The sequence below is a fragment of the Fundulus heteroclitus genome, chromosome 16, assembly GCF_011125445.2.
Source record: "Fundulus heteroclitus isolate FHET01 chromosome 16, MU-UCD_Fhet_4.1, whole genome shotgun sequence".
NCBI classification, from domain to species: domain Eukaryota; kingdom Metazoa; phylum Chordata; class Actinopteri; order Cyprinodontiformes; family Fundulidae; genus Fundulus; species Fundulus heteroclitus.
The window spans coordinates 33,422,371-33,442,373 of NC_046376.1; the positions used below are offsets into that span (position 1 = coordinate 33,422,371).

The following is a 20,003-nucleotide window of genomic DNA, read 5'->3' on the forward strand; positions in this document are numbered from 1 at the left end:
GGTTTGATCCGGGCAGACTGCCACCATGGGTTCCTGAGCAAGACCCTTAGCCCCCGATGGCTCCCCGGGTGCTGAAATAGCTGCCCACTGCTCCCTAAGGGATAAATTAAATGCACAAGGCAAATTCCATTGGAATGTACTATTGCATTGACAAAGAAGAGATTTCTTCTTCTTTACCTTTACTTGTCAGTTAATGGTTTAACAGGGAAAGGGGGTTACTTGGACCTGGACTACAGGTCCAGGATGACTTGGATCCCTTTTTTGTCGTAATAAATGAAGTCATTTTAAAAGCTACATTTTGCATTTACTCATGTTATATTTGGTGGAGAAGGGGGCTGCTGATGGCGCTGTGTAGTCTCATTACGAAACCATGGGGCAGAACATTTGTCACCGTCATTCATTTTCTCTTGTGCCGCGATGAAGGAGGCCAAAGGTTTGTTTTGCTGTGCATATGTGCTTTTTATTGCAATAACACATGGAAACGTGCTAAATAAATAAACTTTTACTTTACTTACTTATCTGCACATCGACATTTATTTACACACATACACACGTTGCCAACGGTCTGAAGAGAACAGGAAGTTTTGGAATTTTCAGAGCACTGAACATATGGCATAAACAACAAAACATACAAATGAATAACCAGCCATCTTTTTTTGGGGGTGGGGGTGGGGGGTGTACATATTTGATTACATACGCACTCACACATAATTCCATCGGAAGAAACTTTTACCAACCATTCACACGCACACACACCACACACATGCTGCTTTGGGTTGCCCAGGAGTCCCAACAAAGAACTGAACTGCACTGTATACGCAGACAGAGGGGCTAACAACCCTTTATGTGTTTTATTACTGCACTAAAAGCCTATTTCTGGTCAAATCAACATCACCAGCACCACAGCAAGGAGGATCATACTGATAAACCATGAAATATCCATCTTCTGTTGATATACTGTATTCCTTCTCTCAATTTATATATATATACTATTTACAGAACAATGGCATACTGTATCTTTAAAGGGATTACATTTACACATGAAACCGCTTCTTTGTACAGCCACGACTAAATCACTAAAAGCCTCTCATATATTCACATCTCATATCACTTTTGTGTCACTTTTGCCTGCGTTGCGTTTATACTTCTTGTGAGAATGCACAACAATAACTACCATCAGTGGGACGAGGAAAATGCAACAAATACAACAGATAGTAGAGCTAAAAACGCTGCTTTTTGTTGATTTTTTTTTTTTACGCACAATGCACAAAACAACACCTTTTTTTTTCTCCACAGTCACCTATTGCAGTTCCTTTACAGAGAACAGACTTTAACGTTACAACTTCAGATAGCTGGCAGCGATATGTTAATAAGTGCTGCTTGTGATGTCAGTGAGCAGGAGGGAGGGGATACGGAGACATTTCCTCAGAGGAACATGCTGTGGATGAGAGGAGTTTGTCAGGTATTCATTTAGACCAGGAGATCAGTGGGTGGACAGACGGCATGGGATCGGATCTCTCTTCTGCTCCTCCATCCTTGTTGGTTCCTGCTATAGTGAGTCTCCTCAATTCCACTTGCTCCTTCTACTCTTACAAACTGCGATCACTAGAAAAAAGGAACAAAGTAGAAAAAGAGGGCAAGATTTATTGTGTCTTCATACAAGTTCTTCACAATACCCACAAATACATGTGCTGATGTTGGAAAGAAACAATACACACACTGTACACGTCACAAAAAAAGAATACACTCAACAAAAATATAAACGCAACACTTTATTGTAGGCAGTCTAAGGCACACCTGTGCACTAATCATGGTGTCTAATCAGCATCTTGATATGGCACACCTGTGAGGTGGGATGGATTATCTCAGCAAAGTACTCACTATCACAGATTTAGACTGGTTTGTGAACAATATTTGAGGGAGATGGTTATATTGTGTATGTGGAAAAAGTTTTAGTTCTTTGAGTTCATCTCATAAAAAATGGGAGCAAAACCAAAAGTGTTGCATTTATATTTTTGTTGAGTGTAATTAGAAATCAAAATCAAGTGTGTACAGCTGGATAATATTACAACTGCCATTTGGTCATATTGGTCTGTCATTTCAACTCTGCTCCTTTAAGACGTACACGTCCTAGGATAAAGAGCATTTAATCAACCCTTCTCTCAGGCCACATCTCAGTGAAGAATCCTAAGATTTTGCTCTCATGAAAGACCTGCTAAAAATCATCAATTCTGAACTTGGCTTGGTTTGATATTACAAAAATTACTTGAAATGGCTGCAAAAAGGATTTGCCAGGAAAGCTGCACCTTGATAACATAAATACAGCATTCACTCCATGTTCCAAATCCTAATATTCATTTCCATGGCCTTAGGTGTATACAATCAAGCATGCAAACTGCTTCTCCAAACATTCGAGAAACAATAGTTCCCTCTCAGGAGCTTGGTGAATTCCAGCTAGGAACTGTGCTAGGATGCCTCCTGTGCTTAAGTCCATTCAGAAATTGTTCTCATTACTGCGTATTCCTCGGTCAACTGCTGGTGGCGATATAGCAAAGTGAAAGCAACTGAGAATAACAGCAACTCCACCATAAAGTGGTAGGCACATAAAATCCCACAGCAGGGTCAGCAGATGATAAGGCGCACCCTGCGCAAAACCTGGCAGAGTCATTAGCTATAGACCTCCAAACTTCCCATGGCCTTCAGATTGGGTTAACAGAAGTGCAAGGAGAGCTGGAAGCAGCTGCATCCAACCTATACCTCGCCAGGTGCCACACAGATTGTGCGATGCAGCGGTGTAAAGCAGTGATGTAGAACACGCCGCCCATGGACCCTACAGCAATGGAGACGTCTTCTCTGGCGTGATGAATCATGCCTCTCTGTATTGGCAATCCAATGAAGGAGTCGGATTTTGGCTGTTGCCATGAGAACAGCACTTGCCTGACTTCTCTGAGTCAAAGTGTAACGTTTGGTGCAGAGGGGATTATGATGTAACCTTGGCTGAATTTTCACGGCTTGTGTGCGTTCACAAGCACACGTACTGTCTCAACCGTTCAAGATGCAACCCAGCGCGAGGAGGCCAACCATGTTGTATTATTTTGGTTTAACTGTACAGCTGTGATGAAAGCAAGAGCTGCTGAGCCCACAGCTGAACCAAACTAAACATGGCAGTGCAGGAGGACACATGCGTAGCTGCTGTCATCACATTTGTATTGTCAGAATCCACGATTTCTTTGAAAGAAGAACCGCAAGAAGTGCCTTGACCAGAGCAACTTGTTTCTCATGCCACCTGCTGCTTACGACATTTTTATTTGCCGTGATTGGCTAAAACCAACGATTGTTGGTTCAAATGGTGGGCGGACACTAACTGTCGCTTCTCCGATTTAGCTCGGAAAGTTCTGCTGAATGTCCCTCCTTTCCCCAAACCGAATTGATGGGAGCAGGACTAGATTGATAATGGGCAGAACGTGGAGTGCTACACATTATCTATCTGGCTTGCCGGTTAATTGTGATGTTGGGCTGTTTTTCAGGAGTTCTGGTAAAAAGAACTCCTAATGCTTTAGCATACCAAGGGGATGGGTTCCAACATGACTGTGTTCCAGTGCACAAAGCACGGTCATAAAGATAATATGTCAGAGAGCTTCATGTGGAAGAACTTGACTGGCCTGCAAAGAGTCCTGACCTTACCAGGCAGAACATCTTTGAGATCACGGTAAGTAGAGACTGCAAGCCTTTTGGTCCAACACCAGTGTCTGACTTCACAAATGCTTTTCTGGAAGAATGGTCAGAAATTCCTATTTACACTCTGAAACCTTTTGGAAAGACTTTTGAGAAGCGTTGAAGCTGTCATAGCAGCAGACAGTGGGCAGATGGGGATGTTGCTCAGTTTCATGTGTGTGAAGGCAGATGAGCAAATGCTTTTGTTAAGAGAATGCATATTTATTGTTGACTCCACTTATTACAAAAGTGAATTGTTTTTTTTATTTATGATGGTAAAATGGCTCCTGTGGATGTATATGGAGGATGGTCTGCATGGCTGACTGCTGAAGGGCAGTCCGGCTGGCAGAGAGTGAAGGCTACGAAAACCAGTTTACTTGGAGAGGATGGTTGGGCAGCAGAGCCAACAGTATATACACTTGTAGACTGTCAACACCACTCCTGGCCTCACAGTCTAAAACCCTTTCAGGGTGAAACATGACGTTGATTACGATTAGCACATACCCAAAGGAAAACTGGTCCTACTTCTCTTCCACTTCATTATGTGTTTCAGATTTGGGTTAGTGGAAGAGGTTCAATCACAGTTAAGATTAGGGTTGGGTTTAGATGTTAGAGCATCAGGGAAAGAAATTCATGAACTCGGAAAGTCCACAAAGAGTTGGGGTTAGAGAAAGATGGCCACAGCCTGACAGGCTGAAAACCTATCAAGCTTTTTGACAATCACATCTTAGATGTGATCTCTTGTTAACAACATGGATGAACTAGTGGTCCTGAGCTCTGACATCCTGCTTTTCAGAAGACAGTGTTGAGTACACTATGAAATATCCCGATTCTAAGGAAAATATCTGCTTTGAAGCTTGATACACTAAATGTTTATTATGTTCAGGTTTGCGAAGGACCAACAGAAGAAAAAAACTTTAAATGCAGGATTTTAATGATGAAACAGGAACATCCAGCAGCGCAAAAGAGAGTAGGAAATCCCTGGAGAAAACTAACAAGGAACTAAGAAAACCAGTAAGCCTATATACTGAGGGGGGACAGGGGGGTGGTGAGTGGGGTACAGGTGTGGGAGCATTTAGTTGGGGGATGAGGACCCCAACTAAATGCTGAGGGGAAGAGTACAATGAACAGGAACTGATCAGAGAAAAACACAGGACATTTACATGGAACACATGAACAGCAACTACAGTGGAGATCATAAACCAGGAAGAAACAGAAACATAAAGAAACCTGAGACTCAAACACCTAAGACGCTTGACAGTCTGGGATTTATGAGGCAATGTTTCATGCTGTTTGGGCTTCAGGTGATGTGACAGGTGTTCCTCCCTTCCTAAGACCTTTTTGATCTCCTCACATCTAAAGCAAGGCTCTACTTCAGTGGCATGATGCTGTATCTCCAACAAAACATACTTTGAATGAAGGCAAGAGATGCAAACAGCAGAAAAGATTTGTTTAACTAAATATTCATAGTAGTCTGTAGACATGGCTTTTGAATGTCACACAACATGAAATAAACCTACAATAAGAACACAGCACAAGAAACTGGGGAATTTGAGTTTGGTTCTTGGGGTTTTAATAGATTCATTGCCAATATAGGTGGTTACACCTGAGAAAACATTGACAAAACAGGTTAGCACTCAAGTTTATAAAAAATGCCAGAGTGATACCTAAATTAAAGTTATTTTCAGGCAGTTTCATTTTTGTAAATACAAAAACTTAATTCTAAATGAAAAAAGACACCGGCTGTTTCTTTACTTTCACATTTAGAATATCAGAAGCAACTCATGTGGTGTAATGTCAGCTAATGTTAGTAAACTCTAGCCAGAAGTCAATGTCCGACCCAAATTAAACTGGTAATGTGCTGATGATTCTTGGATCCTCGCATCAGCCATTCTTGTCATTTCTGTCACTTTGTGACTGAAGCAGCACTCAGTCATCTATCAAAAGGTATAACATCTAAAAGCTAATCTAATTAGCCAACTACAGCATCCACTAGCTCTAGTTTTGTCACACCACTGTTGGTCTTACCAGTAGAGAGCAACCGGCAGCCTAAATTCGGATTTGATCACCGTCATTGAACCTGGTGATTGCAAAATAAAGTTACTGAGGTTAGTTGTTGCTTGTTACGCTCTCATAGAGCAATCAATTTTCTTTTGGGGCTGTGCGGAGCGTAACCTAAAGAAAGCTTAAAAGAGAGACACACCAAAGGAGGGAGGGTGACAATGATGCTGGATGAGTTCATCTGATGGATGCTGTTGGCATCGTTTAAAAGCATTATTATACTTACGCTCCCTCGTCTCTGAGCAGAGTCATGAATTTCATCACTCTGTAATCTGGATCCATCTAGAGATCGAAAAATCAGGCAAAAGAAGAGGAAAAAATGGATTAAGTAGCAGTTCAAAACATAATAAATACTTAATTGTGTTGTTACATCAGAACCCATCCCAACAACATTCCAGTGCTGTTGTAATTACCCTACAAAATCTCATACTAGTTACAACATTTTAATAAAAAAACAAACTACATAGATCTAGGTAAGTTTGGATTGCTTTTTCTCCTTAAAGGGGACATAACACCCAAAATCCACTTTTTCAGCCCTTAAATACCTCTTGTTGTGTGCTTGGGGCCTCTGGAAGTACTGAAAAGTCGAATTTAGTCTTCCAAAGAGCTGTTTTAGATATCTTTAGACTCTTATTGGGTAATATTTTTCAAGCCATTCAGATTTTTCTGTTTTCTGTTAATTTTCCTCACCATTATGTCACAGCTCTTTTTTGCGGAACGTCTAGATAAGGTAATAGGCATACTAGGCTAAATATAGTAATAGGCACCATATTTCCGCCCTGTTCAGTCGTCACTTCGATTTTGTAGTCCAAACTCAAGGATGCCAAAGCCGTCAGTGGACAAGTCCAGCCCCCATTATCAGAACCTTGTTAATGTACCTGGTTAAACCTTATTTTTCGTGGGGAAAATAATCCTCGTTTGTGCAAAGCCTCTAAAGGATCAATGCTTCAGTAATTCTTGCCAGTAATGAAGAGGGATTTGCCCAGAAACGTCATCTGATCGAGGGCTCAGTTCCTTCTGAGTATGGAAATGAAGAACACAGCAAAGCGGTAACCTGCTGCTAACTCTGAAATTTCAACAGACTTTATTTTACTTATCAAGGCACTTGCTGTGTGTTTGCTTATATTTTCTTGAGAGCACAACCGTAGTGTCCAGTTCGGGTAGCATTATGATACATGCAGCATTGTTTTCTCTTGCTCTGGGTCAGACTCTGGGTCGAACATGTAAGACTGAACGTCTTCCACTGACATATTTTAATAAATTTGGGAGTAAGAAGGTTCTCCTGGACTAGATAATAGTATTTCGGCCATCAAACTACAAAAATAGTGAAGGGGGTGGAGTGGAACGGCGTGGGAGGTGGTAGGAGGTGGGGGCAAAGGGCTGCATTAAAATGAAAAGGGTTACAAAAGGGGTCTCTTGAGCTTCACTGAAGAAGAATTTAGACCAAAACATTGCAGTTCCTGTTTATATTGACCACAAATGGGGGACTTGAATGTGAAAATGAAGGAATTAAAAGCATGATATTTGCTATTTATTGAAAAAGCTGTTCAACCCAGTATTGTGTCATCTGACAACCTCTTTTTGTATTTACTCTCTTTCTGTTTGGCTGGTATTCTAACTTGTTTAACCATCTGTGCCTCATGAATTATAGATAATATGTTAATAATTTGGGTGAGTTAAATAACAATTCTAACATCACTGGGCTTTCACACATAGAGCAGGTTACATAACTTGAATGCCAACTGTCTGCGGAGTCTCTGCATTTGGGGCCAGGCCCCACCAGAGGTCGCTGTAGAGCTTTTTATCAGTGGGACAGGATTGTTCTTTATAAAGTAATATTGTAAGAAAGACATATTCCCTTACCAATAACATTCTGTTAGAAACATTTGTGTCTATATATCTAAGTCTGCCAAAAAAACCTGACAAGCTCATAAGGCTAAATCCTCTTGAGGCGCCTTGATATTGGGGCCGGCCCCCCAACGTTTGTTTACGTGAATAATGAGCAGCTGAAATCGCAGTGCGCTTGCCCAGATTTCAAAATAACATAGAAATTCCTCAGCCAGAACAAGAGATCCCGCATCAAATAAATGCTACCAAAGCATTCAAATTCATTAATTTACGACAGAAAGAAACAACGACAACACAAACGTAAAACTGCGGTACCTAACATTATTTAATTTTTACATGCCCCACGCCTCATGGACAGATTATTTTGTCTGTTACTCAGGGCATCATACCTGCAGAGACATCTCAATGAGCACCAGGAGCTTCTTGATGCCGATCCAGACCCGCTTCCCTCTGAGCTGCTGCGCGATGCTGGCTCGCTCTTTATCGGTGAAGCTTCCTAGCAGCTGCAGAGGCCAAAGAAATGTGGAGATTTCCATTGTTACCATTCAACCCTCCACTGACAGGAATACAGAAATATGCTCAAAACAAACATATTCTTCCAGTAGCCTGAAATCCCCAACCATCCACTTGGATGATCCTAACATCTGCACAGATGTGTACCTCAAACAAACCAAAATGTCTGTGTGTTTTGGGATCTTTATACTGCACCTCTAAGGCATCAACTAACTGCTCCCCAGTGGAGATGTTGGGAACGTGGATGGTAGTGCTGAAGGCATCCAGCATCTCCATCTCCTGCAGAACATCCTTTCTGCTGGTGGTGCCAATGATGAGCAGCTTCCGGCCCTGCAGGATGAATACATGACATATATCTGGTTCTGATTACACTGCAGGACAAATCATCAATTCATGTTTTGTACTGACTGAAACCAGTCCACATTTGTATGCACAATCACTGTCGATAGTTAGGGAAAAATGATCCTATAGAAGGTCAAGATGAAGTAAATAATGGAGAAAAGATACATTTTTTAGGAAATAGATACACAATCATGAAACAAACGTTATGTAGAAACGTTGGAAAAACATGTTTCTGACATTTTAAAAATAATTTATGAATGACAATCTTTTCAACCATTTGGACATCGTAAGGTAGTTAGCATATCCTGTCATAAAGATTGGAAAACGACAGCTACATTTGCTTTGTGTGACCAACGCATCTACAACTCTACGAGCCAGACCCTGGCACCACATTTACAAAACATCCTATCATAATACCATTTGAGGGCCTGCTGCCCACGTCCTCACTAAGACTAAGAAAGTAGAGCACATCACCCCAGTTCTAAAGTCCTTACACTGGCTCCCTGTATCTCAGAGAATAGACTTTAAAATACTTCTGTTAGTCTATAAATCCCTAAATGGCTTAGCACCTAAATACATTACAGACTTGTTATCAGTGTATAAACCCTCCAGACCACTCAGGTCTTCTGGCTCCAGCCTGCTCTGCAGAACCAGAACCAGAACCAAACAAGGAGAAGCAGCATTTAGTTCCTATGCTCCACTTATCTGTAACAAACATCCAGAAAACTGTAAACGTGCTGAAAGCCTGAGTTCTTTTAAATCAAGATTAAAAACACATTTGTTTAAAAACTACCTTTCACTGTTCTAGTTAAACTGTTTTTAATGTTCTTTTTTGTTTCTACATTCTATTCCTACTTGTTTTTATTCTGTTTTATTTTCCTATATTTTAATCATGTAAAGCACTTTACATTGTTTCTGTACTAACTGACGCTTAAATTTGTTCTAATCCCATCACATTTCAAATGCAAACCTCATTTATGGAAGAAATATAGTCTCATTTGAATCAGACTTTTTAGACATTAAATTTTTAACATCTTTTTACTTTAAATTTACCTTCAAAAATGCCCCAGCAAAAATTTGCCTTCAGAAATTCACCTGTAAGTGTGTTGACCTTCTTGTGACTCTAGCCAAATCTATCAGCTCTAGACTGACTCGAGCAACTTTTAGCCAATAAGTTTAGTCTAACTGTAGAGAAGTGAGGCTCTTAACAGTTCGCTGGTTAAGCTTGTTACAGACTCCACGAGAACAGAGTTTATTCTTGTAGTCTAGGAAAGAACACGAAAAAGGTTTGTTTTGGCTCTGTCTATTCATACTTCACAAGACGCTCAGCTGCAGAAGTCAGCCACACTAATCACACGTCACTGAAGATCATGGGGCGGGCACAGAGAGCCGAGCATGGAGCAGGCAGAGAACTGAAAGCTCCGGAGCAGACGCATAATAGCTCACGGTGTGCCCTGGCACTATTTGGAAAGACTGCAAACACTGGGGGTGGGACTGCCCCGCTAGGATAATTTATAGAGGAAATGTGATGATTTAAGTTCCGCCTTGATTGTGCTGCTCACTCCCTCTTCTGCTGATTGCTCATTGTCCTCACCATGGCAGCTCCCTTTTTAACCAGTTGCTCGGTGCGAGAACGTCTGCCTTCTCACAGCCTTCAAGCCCTGTTTCATGAGTCAAGTGTACTCCTGTTTATCCACCCCGCCTGTCTCTGGCCACTGCCTTCCTTACCATTGAGTGAGTTGAGTCTTTTCCGATCTTCTGTTGCTGAACCTTGCCTAAATCTGACCCTGTTTAAGCCAATTGGATTCTGCATATTCCTTGCTTGAGAGACCTCCTGTGCATGAGCCTGGACTGTCTATGGACCACAAACAGTTGGATTGTGGATGTCATTATCTTTGCTTTCTGTGATCTCCCGGATCTCAAGGCCCCCATTCTCAGAGCATCTATCCCTGCTGAAGCTGACTTCTTGGACCCTGTAAATCCCTGGAGTTCTGAACCACCACAGTAACCAGAATTAAACTGGATCACTTCAACATCAACCCATTTATCTTCAAATAAATATTTTTCTGAAATTCCAGCTTTGTCTTGGCTGCGTGTTGGGTTCTTGCTCCTTACTTAAAACGTTACAGGAAATGCTGCAAGTGAGCCAAATAGGCATGTTTGACCGCCTAAACCACCAGAGTTGAACTGAACTGCGGGACTGCATTTCCACAGTGTGTGAGACGTTACTACCTAAACATGCCCATCTAAATCCTGTCCAATCACAGTAAAGCAGTAGGACAACCTGTGAGAAAACGTCGAGACCAAGCAGGGAGGCCTTCCAAGACGGGACTGAGAGATCAAAATTACATCATTCACTGCAGGAGCGAGACAAATTGTCTTAGTTCTCTTGTAGTATGTAGCGGCCTTTAATACCTAAATGTTAGGAGACTGGTTCCCCAAATGCACCCAATACACTGGGATCAAATGAGTATAATTTGATTGGCTAACAGCTGTTACCAGAAGGTCAAGACATTTGCACATTTTTGCCTCTGAATTTTTGCAGGTGAAATGTTTTCTGGTACATTTTTGCAGGTTAAATTTTTGCTGTCGGATTTAAAGTAAAAAAAAAGCACACATAATTTCACAGGATAAAACTTCTGTATTATAAATTCAACGTCTAAAAATGTCTGATTTTAATGAAACTACATTTCTTTCATACTCGTTTTATTGGGATTTGGCTGTTAGACCAACACTGCATTTTGAAGTGGAGGGAAAAGAATGTATGGTTTAATGGAAAGATCTGAAAGGCATTCTTAATTTGTGTTTAGCCCCCCATCAGTCAATATGTGACATCTTTTGCAGTCTCCAACAGATCTACTAATCAATTAGGACCCTGCCAACACCATGCAGTGTCAGTTTTCTGTATGCAGGTCAAAAAGATAAACTCTGGTCTTTTCTGACCAGGAAGCCTACTTCAGCATGTATGATGTGTCTTCTACATGACTTGTGGCAAACTGCAAACATAATCTCTTCCAGCTTTCTTCATGCCACACTTTCATTAAAACTACATTTCTGGTGAGTCAACTAAGCAGCAAAGATCCAAGGTTCCTGCTGTGGATATTTGAATTTCCTCCAGAGTTGCCATTGACTCGTGGCTGTTTTGTCTGGTTAATGCTCCCGTTGGCTCGGCCGGGCATGTTTAGGTAGATGGCCGTGTCCTTGGCAGAGTTGCAGCACACCTTTCCCATTTTCAGGTCAGGGACTGAACAGATTTAAATGAAATGTGCCAAAGCTTGTAACGTTTGTTTTCTAACCTCACCCTCCTTTAAATCTCTCCACAAATTTCTCCCTGACCTGTCTGCTGTGTTCTGTTTGCTCACTAGTGATCTCCAACTATAGACAGATTAGATAGCATTAATAGCACTTGACAGAATGGGGAGTGGGGGGTGCATTGTGGGTATGCATGAGGCCAGATATCACAGCAGCCTAATGTTGGAGCCATAGGGTACATAAGACCATCCACACATGTCCCTGCCCTCTTCTAGCTGCTCGTTCTAAATACTACATCGATCTCTGATGCTTAACTCAGCTTTTGTCAATCAGTGTATTTTCCCCCCTTCAACATGGATGTCTACAGGTTCCAGAAGATCTCTCACCTTGGGTGGAGGTTTCTTAAGCAGCACCAGCAGAGCCTGTAGCACAAGGTTGGAGAAACGAGGGCCAATGGGCACGTAGTCAAGCAGACGCTCAATATCATCCACCATCACACAGCTGAGCTGGGACTTGTACGCATCATCAAAGACCTAGGGTAGACAGGGGAAGAGGACGTTATTTGAAAGGACACTAAGTAAATATGAACGCTTGATTATTTAAATGTACCCTTTGAAGTGTCTTAGTCTTCAGGACTTGCCTTTTTGATAGCCTGGCATTTGGAGATCTCTGAGCTCCAATCATCTTGTCTGGAGAGCAGATCTTAATGAAAGGGAACTGAGAAGTCCTCTGCCAATCTTAGCTGCCAAGGCTGTCTTTCCGCCTGTGGGGAGGACCTGTATGTGCGTACACAGAAGAGGTTTACTATCTGAATCTTTTCGTTCCGATTTAGAACGCTTGGGTAAATGACTCTTTAGCGGGCTACTTGCCCTCCAGCAGTACAGCCACCAGAGGAGTGCGATCGCTGTTCTTTGCCTGCTGAACGAGCAGCTCTCCGTCATCCAGGACATGGGTGACGGGGTCCACCCCATTTGATGATGCCGTTCATGATGAAGCTGGAATAATCCTCCTGGTTTGTACCAAAGGCCTGGAAATGAAACGTTTGGAATTGTGAGGAATCCTCTTTGGCCCATTTTTCACGCCAATAGGCTGTGATTGTTTTAACAAAACATGGAACCTTGAATGTTACATACCGGCTTGATGTCGTTGTTGAGGGATCCTAAGAAGTCATCCCTGGTGACCTGCAGCTTCTCTGCCCGCTCCATATCCACCTCACTGTAGAGGTAGCCTGGAGAAGAACCATCAATCAAAAAAACAGATTATTGACAGAGCCAGAATTGTTTGAAAATATTGGCTAAAGGGACATTCAATTACTTAAGGTCATGTAAGATTTTCACATTTAAATGACACGAAGATGCTAACATCCCTTTTAAACGATCTATCTGGCAGCATTTTGGGTACAAACGTTTAGACATTTAATGTCCATTAATGAAGCCTTGTACCCCACATTTTCACGCTTCACAAGTTGTTTTAAAACGGCTAAAATCAGCTAAAACATGCCGAGCTTTTAGCCTTTCTTTGCTCTGAGGACTTCTTCACTATTGACAGAAAGCCTACCGCTGTACAGTGAGCAGAAACATTAGGAGAGTTTCAATAAAAACAACCAAAGTGCAGACCATGATTCAAAACTGTTTGATCATGCATCTTTAGGCACAACACTCAATCAGGCAAAACATGCTACGATGAAATATTTATTTCCTGTTGGCCACTGACTAACTGCTCATGTGGGTGTTTCCCCCCAAAACTGAAGCCATCTCAAACTGAGGCACTGAGCATTCAAGCTGACCTTGATATGTCGGTTCATGGCGGTGGACTGTGCCGCCCTGACCAGCCCCTCCAGCTCGGCACCGCTGTAGTTCTTTGTCTCGTGGGCCAGCTCCTTGACGTCCACATCTGGAGCCAGCAAGTTGAAGTTTCGCATCTTACTGGTGTGGATGTTTAGGATCTGGACACGACCCTTCTCATCAGGCAGACCTTGAGGACGGATGATGAGGGCGTAGTGGGAGTGAGAGACAAGCATGGAAGGATCAGACAGGGAAGGAAAGAGGTATGAAGCTGATATCATGCAAATAGTCACAACTGCTGTACCCCCATCATGGGTCGACATACATTTAGCCTGTGTCGGCAGTTTTTGCACAGCTTCAGCTATTTGATGCTTGCAAAATGTCTTCGGTTCAGCACAGAACAAGTAGGTGCCGAACAAATAGCCTACAAGGCAACCACATTGGTTGGTTTTGGAAAAGTTAGTTGCCTACAGGGTTCAGCAATCTCCCAAATTTGGGACATTTCCTTCCTACACAAGGCCCATGTGGATGATCTATGGCTTATCTAGGGGTGCCTTCTTCATGCTGCTTAACAGAAAACCTACAGTGGACCATGTCCAATGTGGACATGTGCACCTGAATGATCACTTCATCAACCTGAAAGGAGAAATCAGTATCTATGCACTCACCAATTTCCATCTTCACCTCAAACCTGCCAGGCCTCATCAGAGCATCATCGATGAGGTCAGGCCTGTTGGTCATTCCTGTACAGAGAGAGAGAGACAGAGAGAGAGAGAGAGATAGAGAGAGAGAGAGCGACAGAGAGAGCGACAGAGAGAGACAGAGAGAGACAGAGAGAGACAGAGAGAGAGAGATGGTCAAGGTTCATACCGGAACGGTAGGAAACACTCCAAACTCCTATTTCAATTAGATCTCAAGAAAGCAACTCAAGAATTTCAGGCTGTAAAAACAAATTCCCCTGCAGGTTTATAATCTTAGACTGAAATAGCGTTTTGCCATCTTTGCAGTGCCCAACGTCTTTTCAGTGCTCTCCTGGGTCACAGTTTAGTGTTGTCTTCATATTTCTTCACGTTGATCAGACGTGAGTTAAAAGGTCAGTAACGACAGTACGGATCATCCAGGTTGACGTGGCTTCTGTCTGACTTCGCCGTCCTTACCGATAACAAGGATGTTGTTAAGTTGCTCCACACCGTCGATTTTCGACAGCAGCTGGTTGACCACCGTGTCGTGCACACCAGTGCTGCTAGCGCCGGTGCCTCTCTGCTTGCAGATAGCGTCCAGCTCATCAAAGATGATGATGTGGAGGCCGCTGTTGGCGCCAAGCTGAAACATAGATGCGTTCTTTAACATTTTTACATTTGTAGTCTGAAATGTATTCATTCAAGGAAAACAAGCCTTTTAGTTGTAAAAAATCTGTTTGTTTCAAGCGATCACATATCCACCTCTTGGGGGCCAGACTTCCTGCCTAGGTCTATATTTAAATACAGACACACACACATCCTTGTTTAATGTCCATAATGAGGACCATGCCTTGTCTTCCATACACTTCTATTAATCTTCAAGCCTTTATATGGCCTAACCCTGACCCTAGCCCTAACCTTTACAGGTTAATACCTAACCCAACCCTAAACCTAATTGACACCATAGTCCTAAACCTAACCCCTAGACCAGACTAAAAGTGAGGACTGACAAAAGGTCCTTACTTTATATCAAAGTCCTCACTTTATTGTAAAATTAGCAAAAAATGTCCTCGCTCAGCTGCGAGTTAAAGAACACACACACATGTTGGTATATATATCGTTGTGGGACACTACATTGCGTTCCAGTCATTTTCTATTTCTTTCTATGGCCTAACCCCTAAACCAACCTAAACCTAAGGCTGTGGGTACAGACCTAACCCTACACGTAACTTATTGGCCCAAATTACATTGTGAGGACCTAGTAAAATGTCCTCACAACGCTGGTCTACTGTCAAGTATTGGTCCACCAACAGCACACACACACACACACTACAAGCTATAGATATTCATGACAATTCTACATCTGGGATGTACAATGGTAGTTAAGCATATCATATTTTTATTTTTAATCTAAATAAATTGAATTATCATGATTGAAACAAGTGTTTTGTCATTGTTTATGTGTGCGCACTGTGGTCTCTGCTGATTGAAAAGCACGAATTCAGTCGCTCGTTTCTCATTTTCATGCAAACTGACACATAAAGACCCAGCAGGCTATTAAGGATTGCTATCATTAGTTCCTGATTTTGATGTGGTGCGTTGATTGATGGTGGATGGAACAAGGCAAACACCCTCACCCTCTTCTGCTCCTCCTCCGCGTCAGCAAACAGTTTGCGGATGTTGGCCTCTGACTCTCCCACGTACTTGTTGAGGATCTCTGGGCCGTTGACGACCTTCGGCTCACGGCGTTGAGCATCTTGCCGATCTGCCTGGCCATCAGCGTTTTTCCACATCCTGGCGGCCCAAACAGCAAGATCCCTTTCACGTGCTTACAGCCTGGAACGGGGGAAAAAAAGCACAATGAGAAAAAAGAGTAGAGATAAAGAGTTAAAAATCAAGGCATGTGGAGAAAAATAAATAAATAAAAGAAGTCAGATAGGACAGATGGAAAAAAGAGAGGAAGGTAGAGGCCATCTGTTTTTGTTAAATAAATTATCCATAAAAAGTAATTTTTTCCCAATTACCTCAATTTCCACTACTAGAAAAACATGAAAATTCTATTTAACATTTACTTTCTAGGTTATTTGTATCTTACAGATGTGAAAAGTAGCAAATGATAGCCATGTCTTACCCATCTGCTCCACAATGTCAGGAGGGAAAACCCTGGAAGCAAAAGCTCTGCGGAAAATGTCAGAGAACTCCTTGTCCAGACCTCCAATCCCCATTTTCTCAAAGTTCCAGTCAGGGTTAATGATTGTTTGCCGTGCCTCCTTGGTCTTTGCCTTTCCTGTTCAGAAATATGAATATTATAAGATATTCTAAAGGCAAAACTCTAAATAAAGCAAGATAGGTTCATTTATTTATTTATTTGTACAATTCCTTTGTGCTTGGATAGCTCATATAAATGAAATTTGTTATTGCCGCCATCTTGTGGATAAAACATAATGTACATTTTTAAACAATCTGCATATAGAAGGAAAGAAGAGAAAGGAGAGCGCACCAACTAGTGTGAGAGAAGAACTCTCTGCCTTCTCAAAAATGACCTGGCTGTTGCCCACCATCAGACCGGTGTCAATCTGGCGGAGAAATCAGAGTTACTCACGTTTCTTAACTGAGAAATTCCACATCTTTTACATGTTCTGTAGTTAATGTTAGCATATTTAAATCCAATCCTGCAATGGAACCCAATATAAGCATACATTATATCAAGATAGGGCTTTAAAACTATAAAACATTCTGCAATATATACGATTCAAATCAAACAGGCAAAACCTTTGAATGCAAATCTGAAATCAGATTTAATTTAAATCCATCTTTGATAAAAAGCAAGCAGGTTTGTATCACACGTTGTATCAACTTACAGAACAGCAATAAATTCATCCATATACAAGTAAATGGAAACCTTATATCTTTGTTTTTAAAACATTATAAGACGTAAAGTTAGTTAAGACACAAGGCATAAGGCTTGAGGCCTTATGCCTCTGGTCACTTTTCCTGCTAATTATGCTGAAGTTTAGCTTAAACTTTAGCAAAAATATAAGCCGTTGACTTAAAAAATTGAACTTTATTAGGACAATTTCTGAAGAAGCCTCTGAATGAAGACACTCTTGTTTTCCCAAGACAGTCTCATGAAGAGGATAGCCGGGGTTCTCCATACTTTTCTTGGTTTTATAAAGAAAATTATAAACGTGCACCATATGGGCATGTGAGATCTAGAAGTTGATGTCAGGTCAGCATTCTGAATTCATGACGAGTTCCAGCTGATTTCCCAGCTTTGAATTTTGAAATTTCGACATTGAAGTACAATTTTAACACAGTTTGTTGTTAAAATATTAATTTCTGTGATATGGTATTATAATAATTCTATTATAATAATTCAGATATTAATGATAAAAGCTAGCAAGTGAGCTTGGATTTATCTCACGCAAGATATATTTAAACATGATATAAATATAAATTTATATTCAGATCGATTATATTCAGATTTTTTTTGTTCAGGTCATGGTTGCACCAGATGTTCTGTACACAATGTCCTCTCCCAAAATAACCACCTTTTGAAAACTCTGATGATGACTCCATTCATAGCTGGATCAATCTAAGTTCCTAAAAACAATTTCACTGCCCCCTGTCTGTAGTTTAATTACTTGGAACCAATGCTGTGTCTCAGAACAATCAGCAGAATCCCATGAGAGGCAGAGAGGAGCAAGGAGCTCTTCTCCAGCAGCAGCCTGTCCAGCGTCTCAGTACAGCCCTAATTTACCTCACTCCTTACCTCACATCCAAACATTGGTTTGGATGTTTGGACTTTTTCAGAGAGCTCAGGTACCTTCTGTGGCTTCTTGGCCGAAGCTGGATCTCCTTTCAGGATGCTGGCGTCCATGGCCTCAATATTCTTCACCATCAAACCAAACAGCTTGTCGCAAAAACTGAACACTAACTGGATAACAGAGACGGGGAAAATGATTTAAGAATAAATACCTACAAATGATCCAGCATGAAAGGGGAAGAATAGCCGTGGAGTATCAACCTGCTGGGTGACAGAGAAGGCCTGGTTGTTAAACTGCTGGATGAACTCGGCGGCCATCTTGTCCGAGTCGTAGGAGAGGAGTCGGTGCTCTTCTTTTGCAGGAAGTCGATTTTCGATTGTCATGGCGCCATACACTGGTTGGACTTGTCGAAGTTGTAGTTGGACACTGAATGGGCAGAAAAAAAAAATGTAAAGATGGGAATTTCAACTGTGTCTGTCTTCCAATGACTAAAGCATCACTAATAATTCAGTGCACAGCATCTGTCAGCGCTACCAATAAATTCATGTTTGTCCCTGGATGAATTGACAGCTAAACTATTACTTTAACATCAGACGATACTTGAGTCAAGAAAATGACTTTTTACCTCCACCTCCTGGCCGATGGAGAGTCCAGCCCATTTTCTCTGCGGCAGAAAGAGATGAACCCCTAAGAATTCGGCCAATAACCATAATACGATGTGCGTGAACAATTCGCTCTGGTGTGGTGCGTGCAGTGTGTACCTGCGGGAGGCTGAAGGCGATGCTTCCAGGTGCAACAGTGTGATGGGTCTTGACTGAAACACGTATTTGTGGTTTGGTGTCGTCTTCACACTCACGTGTCTGCAGAGAAAGGCAACGAACCACGATTAAGCTTTCTGGGTGACTTTATATGACTTAGAAGTTGCAGATTTGAACAATCAAGCTATTGGTCCATTGAAGTCAATAATAGGGATGTGAGGCCCTGACCCTATTCTCTATTCAGTTTAATGTTTGGGTCCTTGTTCCTTGACGAACCCAACATACCCCGAACGATGGCATGTGAGTTGTTTTGGTCACATGTCCCAGGTGTGAATTGCTGGAAAATTGTCTCGTCTCCCTGACTCGTCTTGGGAGATGAGTCAGGGAGACGATTCAGGGCTGTAGAGTAGGTTAGAAAGATGAAATCAGAGGTCAGCTCCTCTGTTTTTTGTTGGTTTTTCATGTTAAACATGGATGGCTTCTTTAACTCCTCTCAAAAACCACCACTCTGTCCTCCCCCAAATGTGCACTTTGCTGTGTTAAAACAAGCATCCCTTGTGATGGAGATGTAAGTAAATCTAGGGACACCCTGCAAGACCGTTTACCCCTGATTTCCAGTCGGGAAAAGTCTGAGTCAGCATGTATTAGTGAAAAAACTCACAATTTCATGGGGACTTGTTTGAGTGAAATTATATGTTTTTTCTTTACAATTGCTTATGAAATTCCTTATAGAATTCAGTATAAGTAAAACAGCAGAAATTAAGATTATTTCAATATCATATTTTCAGAATCGGCAAGTCTCCCGCTCCTGCAGTTTGGCTTCAGGGTACAGATGCCTTGTTCATTTGCATTGACAAACACATCAGTCACGATTACTCACTGTCCTGACTGCAGATCCTTCTCGTTTACGACCGCACAGTTAGTCAGCGACAGCTCATCTGTCGGGCATCGGGCAGCTTGCATGGTCTGGAAAGGGAGAGAGAAAGCAGGGGGACAAAATGGCAGTTTGAAAAGTGTTTGTGAACAACAGAAACCGTGTTCTACTAAACTGTTTTCTACCTGATTGGAAACAATAACATCCTGCAGAGTGGAATTTGTTACATCAGTGAGGTGTTTAAAAATTGGGCTGGAATTTAGTAAAGAATATTTGATACTGCTTTCGAAAACGTGAAAAACATTAGCAGCAGATAACAGGAAGGCTGAGCAGTGGAAGCTAATGCTGTGCTTTACTTCCTGAGCTTCCAACCTGTGTCTGGGGAGTAAACAAGCTAGATCTGGAAATGT

General features: G+C 41.8%; 1 pseudogene; it reads right to left on the minus strand.

The window, feature by feature from the left end:
* Positions 1-663: 663 nt before the first annotated feature.
* Positions 664-19,691, minus strand: LOC118556178 (annotated as a pseudogene).
* Between the last annotated feature and the right edge of the window lie 312 nt (positions 19,692-20,003).